Raw genomic sequence first — 12,329 nt, 5'->3', positions numbered from 1 at the left:
ACACAGTACAGGCCCCTCCTATGTATGGGGCTGCGGCACTGCAGTTTTATGCTATTGGAGTCAGAGGCTCAGAGCTAGTATAGGGTGAGTGATTCACCAACCTCAAACATTGGCCATAACTATGTCTAAATGACAAAATAAATAAATAAACTAGTGCCACTACAGTACTGTAATCATGTGATCAGTGGTCCTCAACCTTTGTTTGTGATCAAGGCCCCCCTATCTCACGTCCAGGTCCCATAATGCCCCCATCAACCCTTGATGCGTATGATTATTTTCTGTTTATTGTGGGTATATATGACATTTTCAGCCATTAATATTTCTATTTGGCTCAATTTGTTGGGTCAATTAAGCCTGTTGGTTCTGTTTTCTGGTGTGTCAAGACTTCTAACTATGGGTAGGGTCTAATAAATTTTTTAAAAGTGGATTCAGATTTGTACTCATTTGACTTTTTACTATCAAGTGTGTATAAATTAAACATTACAAAAAGTCTACATTTTCTTTGCTAAAAAGTGACACTTTCCCTACATGTTTCGTAAGTGGGATTTTGATTGTGTTCACCGCATGGTGGCTCCCCTCTGGTTCCAGTCAAATTGTTGTCCTGATATTAAAACCTGCAATTTGCATATCGTCCCAACAGGTCCACGGAGGACGCCATGCACACAGCAGCATCACACCTGGACAAGAGGCAGGGGAACTATGTGAGAATGTTGTTCATCGACTACAGCTCAGCATTCAATACCATAGTCCCCTCCAAACTCATAGCCAAGCTCAGGGACCTGGGCTTGAACTATTACCTCTGCCAGTGGGTCTTCCTGATGGGTAGACCCCAGGTGGTAAGAGCCGGCAACTGCACCTCCTCATCCATCACGCTAGGGGCCCCCCAGGGCTGTGTTCTGAGTCCCTTCCTCTACTCCCTGTACACACATGACTGTGTGGCACAGCGGAACAACAACACAATCATCAAATTTGCTGATGACACAGTAGTGGTGGGCCTGATCTCTGCCAACAACGAGAGGGCCTACCTGGAAGAGGTAGAGAATCTGTCGCAGTGGTGTCAGGAGAACTGCCTCTCCCTGAACGTCAGCAAAACAAAAGAGATGATTGTGGACTTCAGGAGGTCGGGGATCAGGGACTACAGCCCCCTCAGCATCGACGGGGCACTGGTTGAGAGAGTGTACAGTTTCAAGTACCTCGGAGTCCACATATCCGAGGACTTGACATGGACCATGCACATTGACAGTGTTGTGAAGAAGGCACGGCAACACCTCTACTTCCTCAGGCGCCTAAGGAAGTTCCAAGTCAGTCAGAAGATCCTTAAGAACTTCTACTCATGCACAATAGAGAGCATCCTGACTGGCAATATCTCCTCCTGGTTTGGGACTAGCACCGCACAAGACCCTAGCAGACTACAGAGAGTGGCCGGTTCAGCCGAACGAACAATTGGAGGGGGGCTTCCCACTCTCCAGAACATTTACAACAAGCGGTGCATGGGTAAGGCTAAGATAATTATCAAAGACTCCAGCCACCCAAACAACTGCCTCTTTGAACTGCTGCGGTTAGGCAAGCGATACCGGAGTCTCATGGCAAGCACAGAAAGACTCAGAAGAAGCTTCTATTTCCAGGCCATCAGGATGCTCAATGAACAATAATTAAGCATTACATCACGTGCAGGAGTGGTTTGTGGTTGTTAGGCCCGAGGCGCAGCCGAGGGTCGTTAGACCCCCCTAGGCATGGTTTATTGGTCACAAATCACGACTGCAAGTGGTGTAAAGCTTTTATACAACTGCCAGATTCATCCAACCTTATTTCTATACAATAAACACACATTAATCGAAGATTTATTGAAAAAACCATCCGCCAGAAAAAGTAGTTCCCACAACTACAAAAAAGACAAGTTGCCTCCATGTGGAAGCAGCTTGAAGTGCATCCAACCAAACTAACACATCCAACTGTGTATTATTGGAATGATTGAGAGAAGTTGCCTCATGTGGAAGCAGCTTGAAGTGCATCCAACCAACTAACACATCCAACTGTGTATTATTGGAATGATTGATTGAAAATTTTATTACCAGATGCAGAATGGGTACAATACAGTACGGCTCAATACACACAATTGTTAAGGGAATGCAGACCTACTTTCCATAGAACTTCATTCTTAGATGCTTCTATATAAAGTAGGTAAAACAAATTAAAAGGTTTTCTTTGCCCTATAGGAAAAAAAACGTTTTCTTCGCCCTATTTTTTTATTTATTTCTTTTAGCCTAAACTTAACCAGTTGGAAACCAGGGGTACAGTAATAAAATTAGCAATCAACCAATCAATCAATTCAATAGACCATGCTCACTTAAAACAGCGCTGCTTCTCTCTCAGTCTGACTCCCCCGCTGTTGCAGACAGGAGTGTGTGTGTGTGTGTGTGTGTGTGTGTGCGTGTGTGTGCGTGTGTGTGCGTGTGTGTGTGTGTGTGTGTGTGTGTGTGTGTGTGTGTGTGTTGTGGGTACGCCAGCGTCGGACAGTGTGAGAGTGAACGCTGCAGTCAGTGGGAAGGAAGTAGAAATTTAAATCAATCAATTAATCTATCAATCAATCCACGATTTTTCTTTTGTTCTAGATTGACTCAAGACCCATCAATTACATCATCCAACATTGTTTAAAGGACTAACACATTCCCCTTGACAGAATCGCTTCATATTTAGTCGTTATGGGCTTATGGCGCTATCAACATTCTGGCGCTATCAACATTCTCCCGGAGTGAGCCGGCGGAGTGATTATGTGATTCGGTTGTGGGCGGGTCCTGAGCCCAGGACCGTGGATTGTTGCCAATAAAGACGTGTAAATGGCCAATCAGAATCGAGAAATTTGCATGCCGTTGTATAACACTATGTAACAACCATCAAATGCACTCACAGCACACACATCCACACGCACACACTCACTTTAAACAAACAACTCACTGCAGCACCCACTTTACACACTTTAGAACACCTAAACACATTTTATATTTATTGGTAAAGAATTTGCACTACAACCCATACCTCATTACACCTTACTGTAAATTGTACCTAAATTGTACCTCATCCCATTCTGCTTTGCACTATATAGTATATTGTATATTAGTATATTGTATGGTAACTCAGTTACTTCTACCCTGCATTGAACATTGTACATATGTATATACTGAACACTTGTGTCTACGTACGTGACTTCTATTTTTTACTTGCTATACTTATTTTATTTTATACTTATCTATTTTTGTCTAGCACAGTCTCTGGAGCGTAACAGAAAGAAGCATTTTGTATAAAGGTATTCTGTACTTCTGTATGACAACTAATAAAGAAACTTGAAACTTGAAACAATGATAAATAAATTAAATAAACTAGCACCCCTTTTGAGCATTTTAATGCCCCCCTTTCAACAATTCGGCACCCAGTGTCCCCAACACTGTCTGAATGCCCCCTGGGGCGGTGGTACCACCCCCGTTGAGAAACCCTAATTTAGATAAAGAATGCCAGAGATGGAAAGGGTACTGAAATATATTACTCAAGTAGAAGTACTGTTCATTTGTATTTTATTTTCTAAATGTACTCAAGTAAAAGAGTAGCATTCCAAAAAGTATTTAGTTACTTGCAAATTAAATGAATAAAGATGTTGTGCATATCACCGCCCCCAAACAAAAATGACTCCCTAGTCCTACTTCCTTTTTTAAATCCTACAAAACCTTAGGGTCGGCTGAGTGGCGCAGTGGGCAAGGCGCTCGCCACTAACGCAGGATATGCTGGTATCGAGCCCAGCTCTCGGCGTTGCTACCGGCTTGGCCGGCCGTCATACTAACACAATTCTCCACTTGCACAACCTGAAAGTAGGCACTTCCGGCTGACTTCCAGTTGCCAATAGTACTTCCTGTCCCATCCAAATACATTGGTTTTAGCTACTTTTCTCCCCTTATTTAAACAACTTTGTCATCACAGAGAGGCAATGAAACGTTTGTATTATTATAGTATAGAATGTATTTAATAAGCAAACGTTTGTCAGCAGGGTTTTTGGGCTGTATTTCATGTAAAAACGTTTACTGTTAGTTTCCTTGCTCAGCCAGCATTAGCCTTCATTAGCTAACAGAAGCTAGTGGTTAAACAGGCCGGATTAGCTTTGAGCTAACTATCTTTCCCGACCCATGTATTCATTCCATTCTAAACATAACGTTAGTTTACAAAACATGACCTGTCTATATAACGTTGAGGAACAAATTATAAGTGTGTGGGTGTGTGTTTTGGTGAACATTGGACTGCAAACAGAAAATGCATCACAGTTAGACAGTAGCTACTGTTAGCTGCCCTTCCGGATTAGCTTTGAGCTAACTATCTTTCCCGACCCATGTATTCATTCCATTCTAAACATAACGTCAGTTTACAAAACATGACCTGTCTATATAACGTTGAGGAACAAATTATAAGTGTGTGGGTGTGTGTTTTGGTGAACATTGGACTGCAAACAGAAAATGCATCACAGTTAGACAGTAGCTACTGTTAGCTGCCCTTCCGGATTAGCTTTGAGCTAACTATCTTTCCCGACCCATGTATTCATTCCATTCTAAACATAACGTCAGTTTACAAAACATGACCTGTCTATATAACGTTGAGGAACAAATTATAAGTGTGTGGGTGTGTGTTTTGGTGAACATTGGACTGCAAACAGAAAATGCATCACAGTTAGACAGTAGCTACTGTTAGCTGCCCTTCCGGATTAGCTTTGAGCTAACTATCTTTCCCGACCCATGTATTCATTCCATTCTAAACAAAACGTCAGTTTACAAAACATGACCTGTCTATATAACGTTGAGGAACAAATTATAAGTGTGTGGGTGTGTGTTTTGGTGAACATTGGACTGCAAACAGAAAATGCATCACAGTTAGACAGTAGCTACTGTTAGCTGCCCTTCCGGATTAGCTTTGAGCTAACTATCTTTCCCGACCCATGTATTCATTCCATTCTAAACATAACGTCAGTTTACAAAACATGACCTGTCTATATAACGTTGAGGAACGTTATCTCCCGGGACGAGTAGCCACGTTAGTTAGCCAACAACCAGCCAGGCAGCGCCGTTATCTCCCGGGACGAGTAGCCACGTTAGTTAGCCAGCAACCAGTCAAGCTAACGTTAGCTGGCTCCAGCAGCTTGTCGATGTCGTCGGGAGCATTTAGCCTGCTGGCTACCTAGCTCCACTTCAACCAGCATCGGGAGCTCCAGCAGCTTGTCGATGTGCTAATAGCCTCAGCAACCTAACGTTAGCTGGCTCCAGCAGATCGACAAGCTGCTGGAGCCAGCTACCGTTAGCTGCTGGCTACCTAGCTCCACTTCAACCAGCATCGGGAGCTCCAGCAGCTTGTTGATGTGCTAATAGCCTCAGCAAGCTAACGTTAGCTGGCTCCAGCAGCTTGTCGATCTGCTGGAGCCAGCTAACGTTAGGTTGGCTCCAGCAGCTTGTCGATCTGCTGGAGCCAGCTAACGTTAGGTTGCTGAGGCTATTAGCACATCGACAAGCTGCTGGAGCTCCCGATGCTGGTTGAAGTGGAGCTAGGTAGCCAGCTGTCGAATGCATCACAGTTAGACAGTAGCTACTGTTAGCTGCCCTTCCAGATTAGCTTTGAGCTAACTATCTTTCCCGACCCAAAGTATTGTTTATAGTGCATTTCTTGCCACCTTATAGCATTTGTACATTTGTATGACAGTCTACAATGCTCCCGTGAGGTTTTTCCGGATGTTTTGGTAATGATTTTCACTATAAAATCATATTTCTAAATGACAGGAAGTTGATAAACTGGCCGGAATAGCTTTGAGCTAACGATCTTTGCCGATGCATTCCATTCTAAACGTAACGTTAGTTGTTCAAAACATTACCCGTCTATATAATTTGTTCCTCAACGTTATATAGACGGGTCATGTTTTGTAAACTAACGTTATGTTTAGAATGGAATGAATACATGGGTCGGGAAAGATAGTTAGCTCAAAGCTAATCCGGAAGGGCAGCTAACAGTAGCTACTGTCTAACTGTGATGCATTTTCTGTTTGCAGTCCAATGTTCACCAAAACACACACACACACACTTATAATTTGTTCCTCAACGTTATATAGACAGGTCATGTTTTGTAAACTAACGTTATGTTTAGAATGGAATGAATACATGGGTCGGGAAAGATAGTTAGCTCAAAGCTAATCCGGCCTGTTTAACCACTAGCTTCTGTTAGCTAATGAAGGCTAATGCTGGCTGAGCAAGGAAACTAACAGTAAACGTTTTTACATGAAATACAGCCCAAAAACCCTGCTGACAAACGTTTGCTTATTAAATACATTCTATACTATAATAATACAAACGTTTCATTGCCTCTCTGTGCCGACAAAGTTGTTTAAATAAGGGGAGAAAAGTAGCTAAAACCAATGTATTTGGATGGGACAGGAAGTACTATTGGCAACCTAATTTATGCAAATGACATGTCGTCAGCTTGTGACTGCAACTTGTTCCTGTTTGCGGACGACTCAGCCCTGCTGGTCTCTGACAAGAACAAGTTACAGGTTGAAAAAACCCTCAGCTCGGAACTAGGCAGAATCTGCATATGGCTCGCTGATAACAAACTATCATTACACATGGGCAAAACAGAGTCCATTCTCTTCGGTTCAAATAACAAACTCAGCAAGACCGACGGCTTCTCAGTTACAGTGGGTAACAATATTGTCACAAGGAAAGATGAAATTACCTACCTGGGTTCCATCCTAGAGGCTAATCTCTCCTGTGAAAAAATGGCATCCAATGTAATAAAAAAAGTCAACCAACGAACTCGATTCTTGTACCGGATCTCCTCTCTGGTAAACAAGAATACCCTGAAGACTGTCATGGTACCAAAGCACCTCAAAGGCGCTAAAAACAAAATTACAAACATCTCAAAACAAACTGGTCAGACTACTGCTTGACCTTACTCCTAGAACCCACCTCACCCCTGCCCACTTTGACAACCTAGGATGGCTTAGAGTAGACGACAGAGTACAGCAACTTGCAATGGGCCTGGTCTACAAGATACACTACACGACCAAGGTACCCATGTACATGTCAAAATACTTCCCAAAGGTCAGTGAATACCACGATCACAACACCAGAGGGAGCTCCACAAATCATGTTAAACCCAGATTCGGCTCAAATAAGGGACTAAACACGTTTCGCAATTATGCCACATCAATGTGGAACGCCCTACCCAAAGCTGTAAAGGAATGTGGATCACTACCCACTTTCAAAACCTCTCTCACGGGACACCTACGGGAGACTGCAATTCAACACTGGCCCCTGTAAATATCCTAACCCAACCCCCTCCAATGTACAGTCATTTACCTAGTATGGTTTTGTCAATAGTCCAATGTACAATTTTGTTTGTTTGTACAGTGTCTCCCCCCCCCCCCCTCAATGTACAGTTTTACTTGTTTATACAGTGTGCCCCCCCCCCCCCCCCCAACCACCTCCAATGTAAATTACCCAGTATGGTTGTCAATATCCCAATGTACCCAACCCCCCCACCCAACCTCCTCCAATGTACAGTTTCTACGTCAAATGTATATACTCCCTTTTCTTGACTCCTTCTGTATCACAAACAGTACTGTATTTGAAAATCTGGTATGTCATAAATGTATAGATGTAGCAGTACTGACTATCTGTATGTCATGTATGTCATATATGTCCTGATGAATTGAAAATGGGGGACCCTGATGTAAACAAGACGAAAGTCTTTCTCTGGTCTGCATCCATTCTGCAATCTGTTAATAAAGTTTTCAATCAATCAATCAATCAACCGGAAGTCAGCCGGAAGTGCCTACTTTCAATTTGTGCAAGTGGAGAATTGGCAGTGTTAGAGGGTGGGAAAGCCGGTGGGTGGGGATTGGACGTTGTGGACAGCGACTCCTACAGGTCGGTTGGGTGACGCCGGTACGGCGGAAACAGGGAGTATCGGGGGCAGCGTGAGCCTCCCACGCGTTACTCCTCGCCACTGAGAGTTCGAGCTGTTGCGGTGAAAAGATGCGACAGGCTGCCTCCTCGTGTACCGGAGGGGACACGTGATGCAAGGCTTCTATACAGCCGACCAGTGGGAGGCATAGTCTAGCAATGTTCAAGACAGGGGAGGGAAGAATTGGAAATACGAAATTGGGATGGGAGAAAAATTGAAAATAAGGAGAAAAAGTGGATAATTTTTTTTATCCTACAAAACCTGATATGTCCACTTTTATTTACTTACGTATACTTACAAATACTAAAAAAAACAATAAACTACTCAATTACAGTTACTAGAGTAAAGTTATCTTCCACCTATTACCATTCAGTATCAGTATACATAAATGTTCTTTATGATTCAGTTAATAATTTTATTTTAATTTCACATTATTTAATTGTTTTCCCTTCATCAGAGACTGCCTTCAGAATCAGAGCCTCGTCTTCCTGGGGGGATTCAGGGTCAAGGATTTAAATGGTGACAATTATTTTAGTGATCAAGGTAAAGGTCATGTCCAGGGGGGGGGAAGAGCAAGCAAGAGCATATGTATTGTATTGTATTTATTATGTGTATATCTTTTAATCTACATTTATTTTGATTTAAGTACTGGACTGTCATTATTTGTTATGGTTTGTAACCGACCCCAATCGCACAACACAAGACAGGTATGAGAGTAAGCCAAGAACTGCGCATTTATTGTATACAACAGAAAACGGCACTGTCCCTTTAAGGGAGAACACAAAATACTGGAAAACAAGAAATGGGAAAATAGGCACAGTGCCTTTAAGAGGCGAGCTGGCTAAGGGGAAGGCTAAGGGAACAGGGCCAGGGCAAGGGACAAGGGCAGGAACAGGGAGGACAAGGAGGACTGGACAGGGAGGACTAGGAGGACTAGAAGACTGGACAGGGAGGACTAGGAGGACTAGAGAGGGGAAACAGGGACAGAGGCCCGCGGAGGCGGGCTGGGGACAGGGAGGACTAGGAGGACTAGAAGGACTGGACAGGGAGGACTAGGAGGACTGGACAAGGAGGACTAGGAGGACTAGAGTGGGGAAACAGGGACAGAGGCCCGCGGAGGCGGGCTGGGGACAGGGAGGACTAGGAGGACAGGACAGGGATGACTAGGAGGACTAGGAGGAACTGGACAGGGACAGAGAGAAACAGAGTCAAGGCCTTGGACAGGGCGAGGGCTGGAGCTGCTTACAGGGAGGAGTAGGAGGGCGCAGGCTCGGAGAGCGCATCTGGCGCGGAGGTCTGAGTGGTGCGCGTCTGCTTGGAGTACGCGCCGGTACGGAGGGCGCATCTGGCGCGGAGGTCTGAGTGGTGCGCGTCTGCTTGGAGTACGCGCCGGTACGGAGAGCGCATCTGGCGCGGAGTCTGGATGCGCGTCTGGAGTGCGTCTGGGGTGAAGAGCGCGTCTGGCTCGGAGGTCTGGATGTGCGTCTGGAGTCCCGTCTGGGATGCGCGTCTGGATGCGCGTCTGGAGTGAAGAGCGCGTCAGGCTCGGAGGTCTGGATGCGCGTCTGGAGTGCGTCTGGATGCGCGTCTGGGGTGAAGAGCGCGTCTGGCTCGGAGGTCTGGATGCGCGTCTGGATGCGCGTCTGGAGTGAAGAGCGCGTCTGGCTCGGAGGTCTGGATGCGCGTCTGGATGCGCGTCTGGAGTGAAGAGCGCGTCTGCTGCGCGGAGGTCTGAGTGGTGCGCGTCTGCTGCGCGGAGGTCTGAAGTGGAACACTGGAATACCTCCCGTAGAGGATTAGAGAGCGCAGTACAATGTCTCCCTCCAGGCAAACGGCGACAGGTGGCCAAAGCTTGCACCTCGTCTCACGCCGGAGATAAAACAGCATACAGACAGAAACAGAAACTCCCGTAGGAGCCTACAGACAGAGAACCTCCCGAAGGAGCTTGGTGATAGAGATATGATACGGAACGACCCGACCAGGACAGAGGGGAAGAGCGAGGTACTTAAAGCCCAACAGGGGCGCTAATTAGAATACACATCAGGTGCGTGATGGTAATTGATACTCGAACTAAAAGTGTGTGTTCGGCACCAGACCAATCAAACACATAATGACAGGTAGTCCAAGGGCGTGGCTGCTGAAGAGCAAACGAGAGTAAACAAACGCGAGGGTGGGGGCTAGTGAGGTGAGGAGACAGGGAATTAAAGGTCAAGGGAAAGGCGAACCTCACATTATTGTTATTATTATGTCGGTCATAGTCCTGTGATTTATTGTGGATTTCTACTGTTAATGTATTGTGTGTCTAGTTTTATGTTAAAGGGTAAATAAAAAACATTTGTTAAAAAAAAAAAGGGTAAAGGTCATGTATTTTTATGCCCCTGGAAGAGGATCAACCACATAGTCACCATTTGCCTCTAGCTGTATCTGTGTATCAGTAACAAGTCTCCGCTATCATTACTGCTACATTTGGATTATTATAATTTTTTTGTGATCAAATCTTTATATTTATATTATTTCATATATATTATTAAATCATATACACAACAGGTAACTAGGGCTATCAATCGATTAAACTTGACAGCCCAAAATAACACATAACACACAGGACATATCACCTCCTCCCCTCCCACAGGACTTCCCTAAAAAGGCACCCCGGGCATGGCCCGCTTTGCGGACATGCCCACCACAAGCGACCGCGAGCGCAACCCACAGGTCTCCCAGAAGAACCGCATCACCAACCCTGCCAAACTCATGCCCCCTAGCCAATCATCGACATATCTCCACTAAAAACATTTATTTGGGCCAAAGATAACGTTAGGTTATGACTATAACCAAGTTCTGTTAACACTAGTGGACGCTCTGCGTCTCTATGCATATATCTCGCTTCAGCATATATACACTGAATACATTTCAAAATGTACCTTTAAATGCCAGCATTCATCTGGCCACACCCCCATCCGCTTACCTATATAAGCAGGGGTGGTGCCACACACTCATCTCCTTCCCAACAAATTTCACCACAATGAAAAATCAAGGGCCGCAGCGGCGTCTAGACACAGAGCGTCCACTAGTGTTAACAGAACTTGGTTATAGTCATAACCTAACGTTCTGTATCACTCTAGCTCCCGCTCTGCGTCTCTATGCATAATAGGAGCTGAGCGGGAGCTAGAAGCTCGACAAATACACCCCGCTGAGGCCCCCCACAGCCATCAGATCAGGGAGGGCAGAGCCCCCCCGACCCACCCTAATGGAGGGCACCCCCCCTATTGGTGGCTTCACGGGAGGGCGACGGACCCGACCGTGCGAAGAGGCACTCAAGCAACTCAACGCACAGGGTGAGCAGACCGTGGCTTGACCCCACGACTACACACACGCACAACCCGCATGCCACCCGGGAACGAACGGAGGAAACAACCTCGTTACTGCCCCCAGAATCACGGGGTCAAGGGCAAACCCAACCCTGTGGCAAGGCCGTAGCAGCGGAGCGCGAAGGAAGACCCAGACCCACCAAAGGGACTGGACCCCCTGGAACGGGGGCCCGGAGAAGTCCATGATGCCAGCATCAAGACCCCACCAGGTGGGCACTTAGTGACCCCGCCCCCCACATCGCCAGCGTATTCGGACAAAGGCCCCTCAGCCGAGCGGGCCCTGTCCCCCCAATAGTACACCGCCTGGCACACTGACCCTGCAGAACAGGCAGTCAGCATGGCCGTAAGCACACAAAAAAGGTTAACCAACGGAAGCAGGCAGCGCACCGGGGAAAAACCAGGCAACAGGCTGTTAACCCTAGCCTGGAGACTGCGGACGAGACAGGCGCCAGAGGGGACAGCTGAACACAGCCGCCCCGGCGGAAGGGGCGTATGCTGGCGTTGTTGCATGACCAAGCCTCCATTTAAAAACCCCCACCCAGAGGGGTTGAGGCAGAGAAGGCTGACACGATTGGCAGACGTCATGAACGTGCAGGGGCACCCTCAACCGGTGAACCCGGGAGTTGACACTGCTCCAACACACCAGGGAATCAACCACCTTGGTGTTACCCAATGCGGCGGTTGTTCCTATAACCCCTCAAGAAAAAACTCCAAAACACACCTGCGAGTATACACCGGCTATACCGCAGTACAAGTGTTTCAGTTTTCAAAAAGGGTTAACCCAGGCCTACGGGTCGACGAAACATTACTTCGGACCGGGCCTGGCGATACGGGAAGCACAGGGTCACCAGAGGAGGTCAAAGACCACCCCAACAGGCCCCTCTTCGCCATGCGTGAGAGAAGAGCGAAAAAGAATGGAGAACCAGCCCCAAGCACACCGTACTAGGTATTCCCAGGCGGTCTCCCAACCAAGTACTA

This window comes from Notolepis coatsorum (assembly GCF_963971535.1).
Source record: "Notolepis coatsorum genome assembly, chromosome: 13".
Classification (NCBI taxonomy): Eukaryota; Metazoa; Chordata; class Actinopteri; order Aulopiformes; family Paralepididae; genus Notolepis; species Notolepis coatsorum.
Note: the sequence above shows the minus strand (reverse complement) of the source record.